The sequence below is a fragment of the Lepisma saccharinum genome, unplaced genomic scaffold (genome assembly GCF_977018435.1).
Source record: "Lepisma saccharinum unplaced genomic scaffold, izLepSacc3.1 HAP1_SCAFFOLD_490, whole genome shotgun sequence".
In the NCBI taxonomy this organism is placed as follows: domain Eukaryota; kingdom Metazoa; phylum Arthropoda; class Insecta; order Zygentoma; family Lepismatidae; genus Lepisma; species Lepisma saccharinum.
In genome coordinates this window covers 34478-53872 of record NW_028143176.1, presented here as the reverse complement: position 1 = coordinate 53872, position 19395 = coordinate 34478, and the positions used below count along the sequence as shown (strand labels likewise).

General features: G+C 44.0%; 1 pseudogene; it reads left to right on the top strand.

Annotated features, from left to right (window-relative positions):
* The first annotated feature begins 343 nt into the window (after positions 1-343).
* Positions 344-1739, top strand: LOC145982957 (large subunit ribosomal RNA; annotated as a pseudogene).
* The last annotated feature ends 17656 nt before the right edge of the window (positions 1740-19395 follow it).

The following is a 19395-nucleotide window of genomic DNA, read 5'->3' as shown; positions in this document are numbered from 1 at the left end:
AAAATTCTTAAAAAATTCGTCGAAAATCTTGATGTCTCCAATCTCTTGTTTTGTACGTTTTTTCCACGTGTCTTGACATGCAAAGTATCCCTGCAACGTTTGGTGAAGATCTGAGTATGTAGTTTTTGATCTTATCTGGAACCTCCTATCTGAAAATTTGAAAATTCTTCAAAAATTCGTCGAAAATCTTGACGGAAGGCGTAGAGGTCGCAGCAATGTGGCGTGCCTGGCAGTGTCCCCCCGTCTCCCCGATCGTCCGGGGGGGTTCGCGGGGGGCGTACTGTGAGCCCCTGGCCCGTGCGGTGTTCAACGAGTGGCCCATCCGACCCGTCTTGAAACACGGACCAAGGAGTCTAGCGCGTGGGCGAGTCTAAGGGAATCACTAAACCCGAAGGCGTAGTCAAAGCGACTGGGACGATCGAGGTGACCCGGAGTCGCTCAACGAAGGGCCCTCGCGCAGTCCCGGGGCGATCCCCCACCTCCGGGTGCGGGGATCGTACCTAAGAGCCCACTCGCTGGGACCCGAAAGATGGTGAACTATGCTCGGCCAGGACGAATCCAGGGGAAACCCTGGTGGAAGTCCGAACCGCCTCTGACGTGCAAATCGACCGTCTGAGCTAAGCATAGTGGTGAAAGGCCAATCGAACCGTCTAGTAGCTGGTTCCCTCCGAAGTGTCCCTCAGGACAGCTGGCGCTCGCAAGGGGGGTCCATCCCGGTAAAGCGAATGACCGGGGGCCTCGGGGCCGAAACGGCCTCGACCCACTCTCAAACTCTGAACGGGATGGAGGTCCCGCTTGCCCCTAGGGCGAAGCGGGGCCTTCTTTTCAGGACCCGAGTGCTCAGTGGGCCGCTCCTGGTAAGCAGGACTGGCGCTGTGGGATGAACCAAACGCCGGGTTAAGGTGCCTGAATCGACGCTGCTCAAACCATGAAAGGCGTCGGTTGCTCAAGACAGCAGGGCGGTGGCCATGGAAGTCGGCATCCGCTAAGGAGTGTGTAACGACTCACCTGCCGAAGCAACCGGCCCTGAAAATGGATGGCAATCGAGCGTCGTGCCTATACCCGGCCGCCGCCGCAATGCTCCATGCATAGGCAACTATGTAAGAATGACGCGGCGGTGAGTAGGAGGGCGCGGCGGTGAGCGTGGAAGGGTCTGGGCGCGAGCCTGCCTGGAGCCGCCGCCGTTGCAGATCTTGGTGGTAGTAGCAAATAATCTGATGAGACCTCGCTGAGGTCAGACGTGGAGAAGGGTTCCGCCTCAACAGCAGTTGCAGGCGGGTGAGCCGGTCCTTAGACCGCGGAGAACTCCCACCGATGCGTCGGGTCAGTTTCGCGACTGTCACCGCACCTTCGGGTGTAGTGGTTAGCGCGACGCGCCGGCGTCTCGGCCGCGATCGAAAGGGAAGTGGGGTATCCAGCCCTCCGCCGCGTCTCGGGACCGGGAGTGCGTCGCGGGTTCCCTCGAAGTCCGTAAGTCCAGGTAACTGGTGGCACCAGGAGAATCCGTCGGGTCCCGGGGGCAGAGTTGTCTGTTCTGTCAGAGCGATCCCCTACGCTCCCCGGAATCTTCCCAGAAGGAGAAGGGGACACTGGGGAAAGCTAAGAGAACCGTAGTTGGGTGCGGTTTCCCCGGGTGCCCGTCGGACCTTGAAAATCTTGGTGGGAACAGCGCAGCAGAGTCCCGAGGCCTGGCCGTACCCGAATCCGCATCTGGCCTCCGAGGTAAAGAGCCTCTTGACGATAGACTAATGTGGGTAAGGGAAGTCGGCAATCTGGATCCGTACCTTCGGAACAAGGATTGGCTCTGAGGACCGGGGCCGGTCGGGGCCCGGGGGGCCACCGCGGGTTCGGTCCGGCGTGGGTCTTCGCGAGGGGCGGGCAGTTCCTGCTCGTCCCGAGCGTGGACCGCGCGTCGGACTTCCGCGAGCGTCCCTGGGCTCTCTGAGGGGAACGCACCGAACCCCTTGCCCCCCTCGGGGGCGCCGGGGGGAACGTGCCTCCCCTCGAGTCGGCCGCCGACGAACGGTCGACTCAGAACCGGCACGGACCAGGGGAATCCGACTGTTTAATTAAAACAAAGCATCCCGACAGCCCGAGAGGGTGTTGACGGGATGTGATTTCTGCCCAGTGCTCTGAATGTCGCGCTGAAGAAATTCAGGGAAGCGCGGGTAAACGGCGGGAGTAACTATGACTCTCTTAAGGGAGCTAAGTGCCTGGCACTACGAGGGTAGAGGTGAAACTCGTCGATCCTTGCACCCAGGTACTACGGGGCGAGGGATGGTACTCGTTGACCCCCGCATGAAGGTTCCCTTAAGAACCCTGCCTCAGGGTACAGAGCGGGTCACAGGTGGCGGATAGTGATACGGCTTGCAGATATGTGAGCTAGTGGTGTACACCACCCCGGACCAGAGGCTAGGGGAGGAAACCCCGACAACCCGCTGCCTTGCGGGCGGGTTTTGACCCAAAGGCTAAGGGAGAAAACCCTGACAGAAAACCCTACTCCCAGAACAGCGAAGGGGGTAGGTGAAGCCGCACTCTCGCTTTGTCATGGGGGGATGTTGAGTCCAGAATGCCTAGTACTGTTCAAAACCTCATCCATAAGGCTGGGGCTGGATGAGGAGACCTGCCCAGGGGGGACTGGTGACAGGAAACCCTTAGGGAACGAGCCAAGCGGAGATAGAGGCAGTGGTGGGAGAGAGAAGGACTAGGAAGCATGGCAAGTTCATTGAACGGGGTCCACAACACTGAAGACTCGGTGGTGCCGACCCTCGGCCTGATTAAGCTGGGGGTCCTTGGCGTAACAGTGGCTAAGCCTGGGGAGTAGGTGGAGTAGGGCGATTTACCCTATACTCCGGGGATCCGGGTCTTTGATCAGGAAAGGCAGGATGGACAAAACTGAAACCTATGATGAGTGATAGGGCGAAGGGACTTCTGGGAGCGAAAGCTCCTGGAAAACCAAGTAACGAATGCGGAGACCAGGCAGCCCTTGATGTCGGCCGGCGACATTGGTGGGTATCGTTACAGAAAGCCGGAACCGGGCCTGTAGGTTGGCCGCGGTGAACCGAGCCGACCTTCAAACAACCTCCTGACTCTATTATGGCCACGACTAAAAGTACTAAGTATAATGCGTCTGAAGCCAGTCAGCGAGTTGAGGTTGGAGGAGGAGAGAGCAGGAGAGAGGTGAGAGATGGAGAGAGGAAAACGGGGAGGAGGAGTGAAGAGAAGGTGAGGATAGTGTACCCATTCGAAAGAGTGGACGGGGTGTACACTTGCCACACACATTTCCACCTGGTATTCACGTCGCAGAAGGGTGTAGCGAAGCATTATCGCGAGCTGCATCTGACGGACGTGATATACCAGTGTCGGAAGTGTGGCAAAGAGAAGGATGGGCTTCATGCGATGGAGACCCATGCCCCGAAATGTCGGCAGCCCGACATGCCAGTGGTAGAAAGTGGACCAGTGACGCCCGCAGTAATAGCCTGCCAAGTCGTTACCGATGGGAAACCATGCGGGAGGACATTCCAGAAGCAGGTGGGCCTAAGTCAGCATCAACGCAAGGCGCATCCTGACGCTTGGAACGAGGTCAAGATCTCACAAGAAAAGGTTCCAAGACCTGGTCCAGCCAGGAGTAAAGTGTGGTCAGTGGAGGACACACATACCTTCCTGGAAATCGAGAGGAGGGATCTCGATGCGGAGGGTAGACGGCGGGAATTAACAGCTGCGTTCCCAACAAAAACACTCAGGCAAATCCGGGACAAGAGGAGACACCTTGCCCAGCAGGGACTCCTTACAGCACCGGATAAACCTAGGCCCGAGCCGTCCGATACCCCCACCGCCTGCAGAGGCGAGGACCAGAGCCAGGCTCTGGTACATCCAGAACAGGAAGTAAGAGGCCCAGCGGAACTGAGAGAACTCGGGGGCTCTAAGGAATCGGCAACAGCGGGGGTAGAGGTGAAACTCGTGGATCCCCGCTGCCCCGAAAGCAAAGAGGGGAGAGGTGACACTCGTCGATCCTTGCCAGAAAGAGCCCCAGAGGCCACCAAAACCACAATGGCAGTCAGACTGGTCGAACCGGATGAGACAAGCTCGGATTCAACGGAGGAGCTCGAGGGAGCCAGGCACCCGGCAGCAGTGGGGGGAGAGGTGAAACTCATTGATCCCTACTGCCCCGGGAGGAGAGACGAAAGGGAAGGCTCCCTTGAGAACCCGGCCTCTCAGGAGACCGAACCGGAGGCGGCAACGCCAAACCCGGAGCCGAAGATGAAAGAGCACACGGAAGAACCATACGTTATCAATGTCCATCTTATGGTGGATAAATTGGTAGACGTGAACAGCCCAGAGGATCCTGGACCCACAAATATCCTAGCGGAACCATTTGTGGAGTACCTGGAAGGGATTCCTCCTAACCCGGAGTCACGCTTGCGCGAACTCGACAGGGGAATAAGGGAGCTGTTCGACCTAGGAAAGGAACGGGCAGGTGAGAAACTGGAAGAGATAGTGGACGTGCTCACCAGTGTGCTGAAGGCGGGGGTGGTGGCTAGCACTCCACCCCCAAGAACAGCAACACCAAAGAAGGGGCGAAGGAAGTCGAGGTGCAAGAGACCTGACCAGCTCTACGCCAAAACTCAAGCAATCTTCAAAAAGTGTCCACAGAAGATTGCGGACTCCATCGTTCAGAACTCCAGTGAGTTTCTGGACGAACAGGATGTCAGACCTGGGAACAGGGAATTCGTCGAGTTCTACCAGGATCTGTGGAGTCAAGAAGGCTCCTTCACAGCCAACTTCAAAGAAAAAGGAATTGACGAGGAGAGTAGATTGGCAATGATGCTTCCGATTTCGGTGGACAGTGTCCGTAAAAGGCTAGCCAATCTCAAAGACAAGGCCGCAGGCCCCGACGGTCTCAGGAGGGTCCACCTGAGACAACTAGGGGTCACAACAACGCTCACCCACCTCTTCAACTATATCCTATATGCGGGCTCGGTTCCGAAGAGGTGGAAGCAGAACCGAACGATCTTCCTTCCCAAGATGGGAAAGGACAGATCCCAGGTTAAGAACTGGCGGCCCATCACGATAAGCTCAATCGTATGCCGGACCTTCACCGGCATTCTTGACGAGACCCTGCGACGCTTCATTAGTTTCACGACTGAGCAGAAGGGGTTTGTCAAGGGCGAGGGGTGCGCGGCGAACTGCTTTATCTTGGATAAAGCGATAAGCCACGCCAAAAAGCAAGCCCGAAGAACCCTCACCGGCTGCGCGGTGGACATAAGTAAAGCCTTTGACACCGTTCCACACGCAGCAATGATTGATGCTTTGACGAAGAAAGGTGTCAATCAACACCTGATATCCTTAATTGCAGATATGTACGACGGAATCTGCACAACAGTATACGGCGAATCCATCGAGCTGCGAAGAGGGATCAAGCAAGGGGACTGCTTGAGCCCATTCCTGTTCAACCTCGTAATGGATGAGCTAATTGAGGATATCAAAGGCGCCGGTGCTGGCTATGATCTGGGCAACCAGAAACTAGCAGCATCAGCATACGCCGACGATCTCGTGATTTTCACGAACAACGCTGCTGGAATGAACACCCAGCTTGCCCGAGTGAGTCAATTCCTTGACAAACTCGACATGGGCATCTCGACTGAGAAATGTGTGGCCTTTCAAATTGAAGGCACACACAAAACATGGGTTACTGGTTCCCCTCAGCTCACGCTGGGCGGTATGCCCATCAAGGTGGTGAAAACGAGAGAGGTCTTCAACTATCTCGGGTGCCAATACACTCTGGCACAAGGCCTCTCGAACAAATATCACCTGCGGGAGGTCAAGGAGATCCTGATCCGCGCCTCCAGGCTCAAGTTAAAGCCACACCAGAAGGCGAAACTTATCGGCACCAACATCCTGCCTAAATTCCAATATGCATGGGTGAATGTCGGGGTTTCAAAGAACTTCCTGGAATCCATTGACTTGGAAGTCAGGAGGTTCCACAAACGGGCCTTCAAGTTACCTGAATCCACCACCGATCAGTTATTGTACTGTAAAAAGCGCGATGGTGGTCTAGGCGTTCCGCGCCTGACCACCATCATTCAGCTGGGGATACTAGGAAATCTCTGTAGACTGAGAGACTCGCGGGACGAGGTGGTAACACACCTCTTCCAAGAGACAGGCATGGGCGCCAGAATCGAAGGCATTGCCAGAGTGACTGGCGTCCAAACACCTGTTACGCTGGACACCATTGCTGCGGCCAGAAAATTAATAACTGGTTCGGAGCCGGAGCGATGGAGCCAGCAGCCACTACATGGCTTGGGAGTCAAGAACTTCTTCAACGACCCCATAGCCAACGCAGCTCTCGTCAATCAGGGACTACTAAAGCCCGGTCAGCTCAACGACTTATTGAGGCTTAGATCTAACACGTTTGGACTCAACCATGTCCTCAAAAGCGCTAAGGTGGTGGAGTCCGATGAGTGCAGGAGATGCCATGCGGCGCCCGAGACCCTAGGGCACGTAATAGGCGCCTGCACAGCATCAAAAGGACTGCGGATCAAGCGTCATGATGAACTGCGGGACATCATAGAGGCTTCCGCAAAAGGGTACACTGTGGCTAAAGAGCAAACCTTCTCCATACCTGCGACCAAGGAGCGTCTTAAGCCGGACCTCGTCCTAGTGAAGGATAACGTCGCGTACGTTACCGACATGACGGTCAGGTTCGAAACTGAGAATTCACTCAAGGAAGCGGGGAAGGAGAAGGTGGATAAATACAAGAAGTTGGACGAGGTGGTAGCGTCCACACTTCAGGCCGATCGGGTGATCCATACTCCCATAGTCCTGGGGTCAAGAGGAGCTCTACCTCCAATCACACGTGCTGCGCTAAGACAGCTGGGCATCAGCAGCAACGAGCTCCTCATGACGCTGAGCTTAACGGCAATCCGAACGTCTATCAAGATTGTCAATCAGCACTTGGACTACAAATAGACAACTACCAAAGGGTTCACGGGGGGAACCACGTGCCTGGCAACGACGAGGGAAGAGGTGAAACTTGTTGATCCTCGTCACCCAGGCTAAAGCGAGGGGAGACCTGAAAATCCGAGATCCCCGCAAACGGAAGAAGGTTCCCCCCCCAAAGGAGAGACGAGAGGAGAGGTGGTGTCGGTAACGAGGGAGATAGACACAATCATGCGCTCGGGGGAGCCAAGCGCCCGGATACCATAAGGGGAACTCGCAGATCCGCGCGCACTAGACAGAAATACAGAAATACATAAAGAAGGAGGGTAAAGGACGAAGAGAGTCACACAACTATCTATATTATACAAGAAATTCATATATAAAGAGTTATATCTATATACAACTTAACTTATTTTAATTTATTATTATTTATTTATTTATTTATTGGTCGTACTATTGTATGACCGGCAGAGGTGAGAGAAAGGTGGAGTAGGAGTTGGAAGATCAGTAAAAATCTTGAGTATTAAAGTACCTATGCTAACATAGGGAAGAGACGGGTCTAATGGGCTCAGTCAGAATAGCCAAATGCCTCGTCATCCAATTAGTGACGCGCATGAATGGATTAACGAGATTCCCTCTGTCCCTGTCTGGGGCGACTCGATACGTGGAGACGGTCTAAACTCGGCACGCACGCGTTACGGTAGTCCGAAACGCGTCCAAAAAGTGCGAATTTCGATCGGGAGTGGTCCGCCACTGTGCAAATACGGGTTTGTGAACGTGTCAACCACACTCTGTGAAAAGGTGACGAATTTTGATAAAGTGGTTCCTGAGATATCACAATTTCAAATTTCGGATGTGAAGTGAAGCGTGAGATTTCTCAAGAATCACGGAAAAAGTGCACGTCCCGGGGAAGTTTACCCCCCCTGGAGCCCCCCCAATCCGTTATACCTTGGAGACCGACTGGATTCGCTGCGGGAAGCTCCAAGCTACATTTTTAACCCCGACCGACTCGAGGTGGTAAGTACTTTTTAGACAATAGCAGAAAAACCACCCCCATGCTATCCTTATGGCGTAAATGAATGCGAACAAATTAAGGTGAAAACAAGTACCGAAGTAATAGTGTTTATGAACCCTTATCACCTGAAACGATTTTAATCGACGCAGGAAGGATCAAGGAACACACTCAAATTTACGCCATCACGCTCCAGTAGTGTGTTTGGTGGGGGCATAAACCCAAGAAAGGAAGAGCTCCTCTCAAGCAGGTTTGGCTATACTTAAAACTAGCTCAACATGAGCATATGAGCTTTTTGATCAAGTGTGGAACTCTGTCTAGTCCAAGATTTTTGTAAAAATGCCTCTTCAGAAAGGAAGAGCCTCCTCAGATTGATTTGCTTATACTTATAAAAGTTGCATCAACCAGATTTTTGTTCATAAACTTGTCAAAAATTGATATTTTTTTGGCTATACCTGAAATTAAGCCAAAAACCCACCCACCCACACACACACACACACACACACACACACACACACACACATGTAATGCAAGAGCTCTTGCATCATGCTGTGCAACACCAGCAACAAATTATGATGCAAGAGCTATTGCATCATGCTGTGCAACAAATTATTATCCAATGCAACAAATTATTAGCCATGTATTGTTTTTTAATTGCTTAATTATGATATAATATGATGATGTATTATATTCTGATTGGTTTATTGTTTCAGAAGTTTTAATCTGTGCTTGGGGTATATAAAGAGATTTTGCATTGCATATCAGCCAGTATTGTGAGAGAGCTTGAGAAGAACAGACGTGTTGTTACAGTGCTTGAGAAGAACAGACGTGTTGTTACAGTGTTTCTCATACTTACAGGCTTGTTTGTTTTAATTCATATTTCTGGTATATTGAACAATATTTTGCCTGATATCCAGCTTGTTTATTGTAATCCACTCATATTTAGGGTCAAGCTTATATCTATCCCAGCCTGTTATACAAAAATCAATACATAACAAGGCCATTGAGCTAGACATGCATGTCCGCGCAGGCATTTGCGGAAGGTCAGTTTAGATCAATATTTCCACTTGTGGGCCATTGGCCTTACAACCTGTCATAAGATAGGCATAGAGTTTTGATTTAAAACCCAAAAAATTATATAATAAAACCGAGGATAAAAATTAATAATAATATTAATAATATTAATATTAAGTATATACACTAAATATACAAATCACACAGCCGAACCTAACTGTTAAGTATAAAGTTTTGAATTGAAGCCCAGAATAAACAACAAGTAAAATGCCAAAACAAAAATATTGTAACCAATGCAATAAAAATATATTTAGCTCTAATTGGGCCAGACACCAAAAGATTTGTAACCCAGACAAATGCAGAACTCCCACAAAAACATGCCCCAAATGCCATATAAAATACAACATGCAATATTTCGCATATAAACATAAAGATACTTGCTCTGCACAGTCATCAACACAACCATCCACATCTGCTCTGAAAAGGAAGCACGAAGCACCTCTTAATGCCAGAGCAGCAAAGCAGCCACGCAATGCACCACCTATCCATAGCAGTTTTAATAGCCAATTAAGAGATTATCGGTTTGTATCAGAGCCAAGATGTGGCATTGAGAATTTTTTGAACAGTGTAAATCCTGATGTGCAGGCAATTCTAAATGCACAAAATGGCTCTTATAAGCTGTCCCTCAAATTGTATACTCAATATAAGAAACCAAATGGCACAAAATTTACACAGCCCCACATAACAGAAACTGTACCTGTATATTCAAATACAAATTCAGACACAATAATAAGCAGTTTGATGGATCAATTGAACATTAAACACTCTGAATTTGCTGCAAAAGAGTCTGGATGGACCCTATGCGGTTCATCACACAAATTATATGTTAATATTTCTGAATTCAGCTCATTACAAGGATCTACATATCTGCCATTACCTGATAATATTAAAAACAAAAGAGCCGTGGTCAATATTGAAAATACCGACCAGAAATGCTTTTTGTGGTGTATATTAGCTGCTTTGTATCCAGTTTCAAGGCATCCTGAGAGAATAAGTTATTACAAACAACATGAACATCAATTTGATGATGCAATGGAGGGTTTAGAATATCCAATGTCTGTTCAGAATATTGATAAATTTGAAAAAAGAGCCAGGCATATCAATGATAAACAATTATCTATTAACGTTTTTATTAGTTCCACTGGTCGTGACAATTGCTTGATAGAACCTCTCAGAATCAGTACACTTGATGATGAATCTGCTGTTCCAATTGATCTGCTCTTAATTGAAGGGGATGACACACACCATTACACTCTGATACATAATTTTGAAGCTTTGGTGAGAACACAACTAGACAAATATAAAAAAATATTTAAGTTGTGCAGAAGATGCTTAACTGTATTTGATGGTAGAAAAATGGTGAATGGGGTTCGTGAAGAGAGTGCAGAAATTGCAAAAAATAAGTTAATTGAGCATCTGAAATATTGTGGCAACCATAAACCTGTTCATATGGTGATGCCTAATCCAAGTGAAAAAGCAAAATTCAATAAGTTTGAAGCCTCGTTGGAACACCCAGCATATATTGTCTGTGATTTTGAATCAAATCTCAAACCTCTTGCATTTTGTAGCCCAGATCCTGAAGATTCTTCAATTACACCATACCAGCTACATGAACCTTCCAGTTTTTGTTATATAGTTATACGGGATGGTGTAGCTAGTGAGCCACACTTATACATGGGGCCAGATGCCATCAAAATATTTGCACATAGAATAGAAAATGAGTGCCGTGACATAGCATCTAAGATCTTATTAAAATCAGAGCCTATGTTGCCTTTAACAGAGAAACAGATTGAAGATTTCAACAAAGCAGAAAAATGCCCGGTATGTGAATCTGAATTTTCAGATACAAATATCAAGGTACATCACCATTCTCATACAGATGGAAAATTCTTAAGGGCCCTGTGTAATAGCTGTAATATTAAGATCAAGAGACCAAGATTTGTCCCCATATTTTGCCATGGAGCATCCAATTATGATTTCCATCATCTGATTAGATATGAGGGATTTGACAAGCAGAATTTAAATATTTTAGCTGAAAATGATGAGAAATATATTGCTATTAGCAAAATAATTAAAGTTAAAGATGTTCCTATTCACATAAGATTTCTTGATTCTTACAGAATTTTATCTGCTAGCCTGGCCACACTGGCCACTCAATTATCTGATGACCAATTCAAAATCACACGTGCATTGTTTCCAAATCAGGACCTGAAATTAATTAGGCGGAAGGGTGTATATCCATATGATTATGTTACAGATTTTTCTAAATTTGATGAATGTTCTCTGCCACCACAAGAAGAGTTTTACAGCAAAATCAGAGGATCTGGAATCACTGATGATGATTATCACCATGCCCAATTGATGTGGAACAATTTAAAATGCCAGACATTTGGTGATTATCACAAGGCATATTTAAAACTTGATGTGACCCTCTTAGCTGATGTAATGCAGGCATTCAGAAAATCTTCTATGCAAAATTATGGGTTGGACCCAGTGTATTTTTTCAGTGTTTCGGGCCTAGCATGGGCTGCAACGTTTTTCAACACCAAAAAGCAATTAGATCTGATCCAAGATCAAGATACGTATCTGTTTATGGAGAAAGGTATAAGAGGAGGGATGGTGCAATGTTCCCAGAGATATGTCAGAGCAAATAACAAATATATGCCTGATTATGATCCAGCACGGCCATCAAATTATATAGTGTATGTAGATGCAAACAGCCTCTATGGTCATGCCATGATGCAAAAATTGCCACATGCAGAGCTTGAATGGGTCGAAGATTTCAATATTGAAGATCTTAAGGATTTTGATGACAGTGACTATGGCCTCTTCTTAGAGGTTGATCTGACAATTCCTGATGATTTGCACAACAAATTTTCTGATCTGCCCCCAATTCCCGAGGTTCAGTGCTCACCTGGCTCTAAACAGAAGAAGCTCATGATGACTCTGGAGCCGAAACAAGGTTATGTCATATATTACAAAAACCTCCAGTTCCTGATGCATCATGGTGTTCAAGTGACCAAACTTGGCAAAGTTTTGAGGTTCAGGCACTCAAGATGGTTGAAGCCATACATTGATACAAACACAGAGCTTCGAACATCTGCAAAGAGCCAATTTGATAAGGCCTTATTTAAATTGATGGTCAATTCTGTGTATGGCAAAACAATAGAAAATGTCAGAAAACATACCGATGTTAAAATAATTACTGACCCCAGCCTGAGCAAAAAATTGGTTGCAAAGCCTAATTTCAATTACAGAAGAATTTATGATGAGCACATGGCACTTTTCAACATGAAAAAAACAAAGATTAAGTTTGATAAACCTATTTATGTAGGGGCTGTGATATTGGATTTGGCCAAATTACACATGTTAATATTGTATTATGATGTGTTGAAACCTTTTTATGGTGATAATGTAAAATTGATGTACATGGACACGGATAGTTTTATTCTTGATATTAAAACAGAAGATGTTTATCAAGATATGGCACAACCTGAATTATTTAAATATTTTGATACCAGTGAACATACAAAGATTCAACCCCACAACAAAAAAGTACCCGGCATGTTAAAAGATGAGACACTTGGTGATGTTATTGTGGAATTTGCTGGGTTAAGTGCCAAGATGTACAGTTTTGAGACATGTAGTGGTGCTGTTGCCAAAAAAGCCAAAAGCATTGGCAGAGTAACTGTTGAAAAAGAGCTTGAATTTGAAGATTATAAAAATTGCATCAAATCCCAAAATTTAATCAGAACATCAGAATCCAGAATTCAGAGTGTGGATCACTTATTGACTTCAAATGTTGTAAGAAAAGTGGCTCTGGACCCACATGATGATAAGAGATGCATTTTATCATGTGGCATACATACTCTACCGTGGGGTCATTGTGATTTGAAAAGTGGGAATCAATGCCCAATTACAGAGCATGATTTGAAATAAATAAACATGCCTATGAACTTATTTGGGTTCAAAAAACAAGGTATTATGGATCTGCCAACACCACAACCCTCTCCTGATATGCTGTCTAAACTGAGTGGCTTGTTAATTATTCATCTGAACAGCATACTTACAGATATTGATGATGAAACAGGCAAAATATTGTACATATTTAACAATAATTTAAATCATTACCAATTACCTGTAGGTGGGCAATTGCAATTTATTACAACCCCTGAGGGTGATGTTAAAATTTCAGTAGGGAGAAATATTTACAGAATTAAGCACTCAAACATGGTTTCTGGCACTGTTTATACTGTTTCTGCTGGTGACTGCTTATATATTGAGGTCCCGGGATCCTATGACAAGCTTATACCTTTTTTTATAGAATTAAGAATTAGATATTCAATAATAAATAACCGCTAAAACAAAAATGCCTAATGATATATTTGGCCATACAAGACATGAAGATCACAGTGATGAGATTCTGATGCTTGATGTCAGAGTCAAGAAATTAAGAAGCGATTTACAAGCTTTACAAACCACACTGAATGCCAGTCTTCAACTAGAAATTACAAATTTGCAATCACAATGCATGGACCCTCTTCTTAAAATTGATTCTGAACTCAAATTGTTGCTTCAGAAATATACTGATTTGGCCACATTAGATAATTTTCAAAGTTTGGAAGAAGCTGTAGCAGCTCTTCAAGCCAAATTTAAGACCCAGGCTAACAACTCTGAGCAATTGAAACAGCAATTAGAGGAGCAGATTAATAATGTCCAGACACAACTCCAAACAATTGTCAAAAGCATAAAATCACAAGAAGATTTTGATCTAGTGATTTCCACTCTAAAAGAACAGATTCAGTCACTCCAAATACCTAATCTGGACCCTCTGAACAATGCCATAGCCGAGGTTAAAGAAAAAATTGAGACACTTGAAAATTTTATGAACAATTTGCCATCTTCTGATGCTTTGAATGCAATAACTCGGAGTGTAGCAAATATTAAGCTGCAACTTGAAACATATGAAGATTTTGGAAAAATTCAAAGTTCCATAACCCATCTTGAAGGTACAATAGCAGCAGTGCAAAGTGATTTGGCAAATGTACTAGAATCCCGATTGCCTGGGATTGTAGATACACTTGTTAGTGTCCAGCAACAAATCACAAAGCTTGAAAACCTCAACACTGAATCTGAATTATCTCATTTTCATCATTTGATAGATGATATCCAAACAAAACTTGAAATTTTACAACATTCAACACCCTCTCAGGCAGATATAGCCCTGCTCCAAAATGCTATGCAAAATGTGGCTGATGCTTCTGAATTAAACAATGTAAAATTGGCACTTGAATTTTTGCAAAATACAGTATCAAATCTGCTCACATCACAGGAACTTAAAAATATTAAGAGGGCAGTGAATCGCATATTGAAATCAGAAGATATCAAGAATATCCAGGCAGAGATCAAACATCTCACTCAGACAGTGGCCACTCTACCAACAAATCAACATATTAATGAATTGCATGCCCTGTTTGAGGATATCAGAAGACAGGTCCATGATCTTACTGCTCAAAATTCAAAATTGGCAGTTGTTGAAAATTTACAGCAAATTGTAGCTAATATCAAGCAACAGCTAGGGACCATGGAATCCAATCAAGCAAATACTTTGTCTGTTTTTGCCACCCAGCTACAAGAGATTGTGCAACAATACAAAAAACTTGGCGTGGAAATAAAAATCAAGCCAGGGCACGATGAGATTGTTAGGACCATCAATGAGCATCTTGAATCTGTAACAAGCAGATTGCTCACAGCAGAAAAAGAAATAACAGGCATAATCGAGAATCCAAAACATTCAGTAATTCTTGAATTAAACAGCATCCCCAACCAAGAATATGATTCTCCATTTACACCAGGTGGCAAAATATATAAGCTGTCCCCTGCACAATTTAATTACCAGTTTTTTGTTGGGGGCACACTGAGACCAATCAAAATCAAATATTGGTTTCAGCCACAGGCACACCACTACCCTATCTTATCAATAACAAATGCTGACAACAAACCAAAAGTCACCAGTGTAGAATTGGAGGATTTTACCGACCCCAATACATTGGAAACAGCCTATACTGAAGATGATGGCTCTCTGGAATTTAAAATACATATTGGGGACAAATTATATTTAGAAAATCCTGCAGTATCAGCTGCTGAACACCCTATAGTTGCAATATTCTTGTTTACATATTATGTCTAGAAAAATTATTGTTGATGAATTACACAGACAGGCCAGACATAATTTTAAGAGACTCCCAGTAGTCACAAAGGGCATAGATGATTTATGGCAAAGCGACTTGATTGAGTTGTCAAGTGGGCAGTTGAAAAACTTAGACAAAATCAACAAGGGCTACAAGTATTTACTTACTGTAATAGACACATTTTCAAAATTTGCCTGGGCTGTGGCACTTAAATCCAAGACTGGAAAATGTGTTACAGAAGCTTTTAGAACAATCATAAATCAGAGTGGAAGATCCCCGCGCTATTTGCAAACAGATAATGGCAAAGAATTTTATAATTCAGTGTTTCAACAATTTATTAAAAGCCAGGCAATAAAACATTACTCGAGTTACAGTGACCTCAAGGCCTCAATTGTAGAGAGATTCAACAGAACCTTAAAAAATCTTATGTATAAACAATTTACACTGCAAGGTAATTATAAATGGATTAATATTCTTCCAGAACTTCTACATAAATATAACAACTCGGTCCATTCCACAATCAACATGAAACCCTCTGAAGTAACTTCATCTGATGAGCAAAAATTGATCAGCACTGTTTATTATCCTAGATACCAGCCAACAACAAGAAAGGCCAAATACAGGGTGGGGGATCAAGTAAGAATCAGCAAATATAAGCACTTATTCAAAAGAGGTTTTACAAGGAACTGGAGTAGAGAATTATTTACAGTGGCTCAAATTAAACCTGGGAGCCGATACACATATATAATAAAAGATCACCGAGGAGAAATTCTCAAAGGCAGGTTTTATGAAGAAGAACTCAACAAAACTAAACAGCCTGACACATATCTCATAGAAAAAATCATCCGCAGAAAAGGCAACAAGTTACTTGTCAAATGGCTAGGACTTCCAGAACACAGCTGGATCGATGCAGACAAAATAATAATATGAACGCCTGGGATGTTATAAAAAGGCTGCCAGAGCCTGAACAGCAGAATAAGAGAAATGGCAAATTGCTCCCTGATAATATTAGGTGTCTTATTGTTGGGCCATCTGCTTGTGGTAAAACTACACTAATGGTTGATAATTTTTTATTGGCACCCAACTGGCTAGACTGGAAAAACAGGCACTTGTATATCTTCTCTAAGAGCTTGGAACAATTAAAATATCAGCAGCTGATGAAGCTATATGATGGATTGGATATAGCCATTTTTGAACCAGATGTTAAGCCACTTGATGAATGTCTCGATAATTCTGTTGTTGTGTTTGATGACATTATACTGGATAATCAAAACAAGGTTAGAAATTTCTTCACACAGGGCCGGCACAAAAACATTGATTGCTTCTACCTGGCACAGACTTTTTCTAAAATTCCCAAGCAGCTGATCCGAGACAACAGCAATTTTATATGTGTGTTTCATCAAGATCATACAAACCTCAGGCACATACATGATGAATATGTAGGTGGGGACCTGAGCTACAATGATTTTTCTAAATTTTGCAGCAGGTGCTGGAACCAGGACAGTTATGGCTTTGCCACTATTGATATGACAAGAACACCCAATAGTGGCAAATACAGAAATAAAATCAACGATTTTCTAGACGTAGAGACGTATATAAACAACCATGAAAAGGCCAATAATTGATGATCTTAAGTTAAGAGATTATCTTGTAAAAAGATTTAAGGGATGGAAATCAGAGAACCGTGGAATTTATGAAAAACACAAACAAACAGAACAGCCTGTAATTGATGCTATTAATAATTTAGGTAAGAATATCAAAACTGTTACAGAGCAAAATCAAAACTTGATCACAGAGCTTGTACCTGTAGCTGCAAGGAACATATTAGATTATCCATTCACCCCACTTTCCAGTATTCATACACCTAGTCCTATTGCTCCTAGAAGAATTGAAGCTACTCAGGATCCTATTGAATTGGGTCTTCTAGCTCAAAAATATTTAACAACACCTAAAGACAATAAAGATGAGGTTTTTGGCTTATATGCTGACACAGAGCTTGATGGCAGCATTATACATAGAATTGGCAATTTCAGGTTAACATTTATGGGAGATGATATAATTGTATATTCAGAATCTCGTCTCGGAGAAAAAGGTGCTTTTGTTAAGTACCCCGGCACACCTGGATTGTGGGAACTGATTACTCGGAAAAGGCCTGGCAGCTATACAGATCAAGATTATGAACATTACAAAGAAATATTAATAAAATCAGATGCTCTATACCAGAACAATGATCCCACACAAAAAAGAGTCAAGTCTAGCAGTGGGGCAAAATACAATAATTTAATCAAGCCCATATGGTCACAAATCAAGACTGGCAGTGGAATCAAACAATACAACACCCTGCCCAAAGAATTTGTGTGGGTTGATGATGTCAGGAAACTTATAGATAGGTTATTGGTGATAGCTGGGGAGGAAAATGCTGGGAACCACAATTTTTACAATGAAAAGGTTGGAATTATGGACATGATAAGCACCAAATTGTCTAATTTTATAGTGAATGACACTAAGGGGATTGGATATCTCATAAAAATTATTAATACTCTACCACCTAAATTTTGGAATATTTCTGAGGGTCGGGGCCTTGTTAATGACATTATAAACAAACTGCCATTTGAACTACATATTCCAGGCTATCAGTATTGTGGTCCCGGTACAAAATTGGACCATAGATTAAACAGAGGGGATCCTGGTGTTAATCCTTTAGATGCTGCTTGCAGAGACCATGACATAGCATACAACACACATTCTGATCTTGACAAGAGACATGTTGCAGACAAGAAATTAGAAGAGGCTGCATTTGGCAGATTTGTAAGCAAAGATGCTTCTTTGAGTGAGAGAATATCAGCATTGGGAACCACCATAGCTATGAGCACCAAACAAAAACTGGGGTGGGGGTTGTGAATATGTATATAATAAACCTACAATGAAGGCCAAGGGTGTTATGTATCAAATACCTTATGCAGGTCTCAAATCTCTTAAAACTATTGACAGCCTTTTGACCAAAAAGCAGCGCAAGAAAAAAAGCTCTTGTATTGCCAAGGGCCATGGTATGAAATTGTTGCTTAGTACCCCCCAATTAAAAAAAATTACAGCAATCAAGAAAAAAATCACATGTGGGGGGTTTCATATTTACCATCCCGGCCATCTTAGCTGCTCTCGGGGCTGTGGGGAGCTTGGCCGGGGGATCAGCCGCCATAGCAAAAACAGTAATAGATGCCAAGAAAAATAGGGCAGAATTAGTTGAGCAGAGGCGCCATAACCTGGCAATGGAGAAACAAGGCAAAGGTGTTAAAAGAGCCATGAATAAGTTTAAAAAAAACAAGAGCCGCTTACAAACCAAGATATTGAAGCTTTAATCAAGCCACTGGGCATCAAACATTTTAGAGGTGTGTACATGTCTGATTCTTTGCCAGAACAACCACTCAACAAAGAGTGTGGCATTGTTAATTTGGATGAGTACAAAAATCAGGGCACTCACTGGATTTGCTATCTTAAATATTTAAAAAATGAGGCATTTGTGTTTGATTCATTTGGAGGTGTTCCACCTGAAAATTTAATAAAATATCTAAATTCAGCTAATCTTTATTACAATAATGCCCGTGTTCAAAACTTCAAAGATGTTAATTGCGGACATCTGTGTTTATCAGTTCTTAGATATATGTCTCAAATAAATAAACCATCAATTGAAAATTTTCAAAAAGCCTTGTGGTATCTGAAACATCATGGGGGTATTCCATCTCACCAGCCAAAATTCAATATTGAAACTTAGATTACATGACGACATAGTGTATCCCAAAACAATAGCTCTCAGAGCATTTTACGGCATGTACTTGATCCCTAATATTACACACCACAACAACACAATTGCAGTTGGGGATGAAAAAATTGTTATTACTCCAGGGCAGTATAATCTATCTACTCTAAATGCTCAATTACCCAGAGGTGTAGTGTTAAGTCAAAATTCTGTCACTCACAGAGTAGAGATTGTATCTGCTACAGAAACAGTGAATCTGGGTACTATAGGAGAGCTGTTAGGCTTTGAGAACAACACAAAACTTGAACCAGCCATTAAACACACTGCTATGAATATACCCAAATTCTTAGCTATAGAAACTCTGAATATTCACTGTAATGTGGCCGAGGGTATGATCACCAAATCAAATGGCATAGGCACTCACA